Source organism: Pipistrellus hanaki (genome assembly GCF_964339955.1).
Source record: "Pipistrellus hanaki genome assembly, chromosome: 9".
NCBI lineage: Eukaryota > Metazoa > Chordata > Mammalia > Chiroptera > Vespertilionidae > Pipistrellus > Pipistrellus hanaki.
This window is the reverse complement of record NC_140511.1, coordinates 21,434,968-21,435,355: the sequence shown is the minus strand read 5'-3', so window position 1 is coordinate 21,435,355 and position 388 is coordinate 21,434,968.

Genomic DNA, 388 nt, shown 5'->3' with positions numbered 1-388 from the left:
TCAAGAACTACAATGCCTTCTTGCTACCAGTCTGGATGCCTGCCACACAGACCCCCTACAATCTGGGGAACCTCTCTTTATCAGTCAGTCATTCAGACTTTTTTTTAGTACCAATTTCATGCCAGGCACTGTGCTATTGACTTTGGGGAAATATACACTCCCTATAAACTTTATAAAGAAGGTAATCTATAAGGGTATGTCTAGGAACAGTGACCGTTACATGAATTCAGAGATGGAAGAGATCACTATGAACTAGGCCTGGGAAGGGCTTGGTCTGGCTTCTCCAGAAGAATGGATGGGGTTCCAGCGCCTGGAAAGGAGAGCAGGCCAGCTGAGTAGAGAAGCATGCTGTGCAGAGTGCCCTGAGCCTCGCTCTGCGATGAAAGTT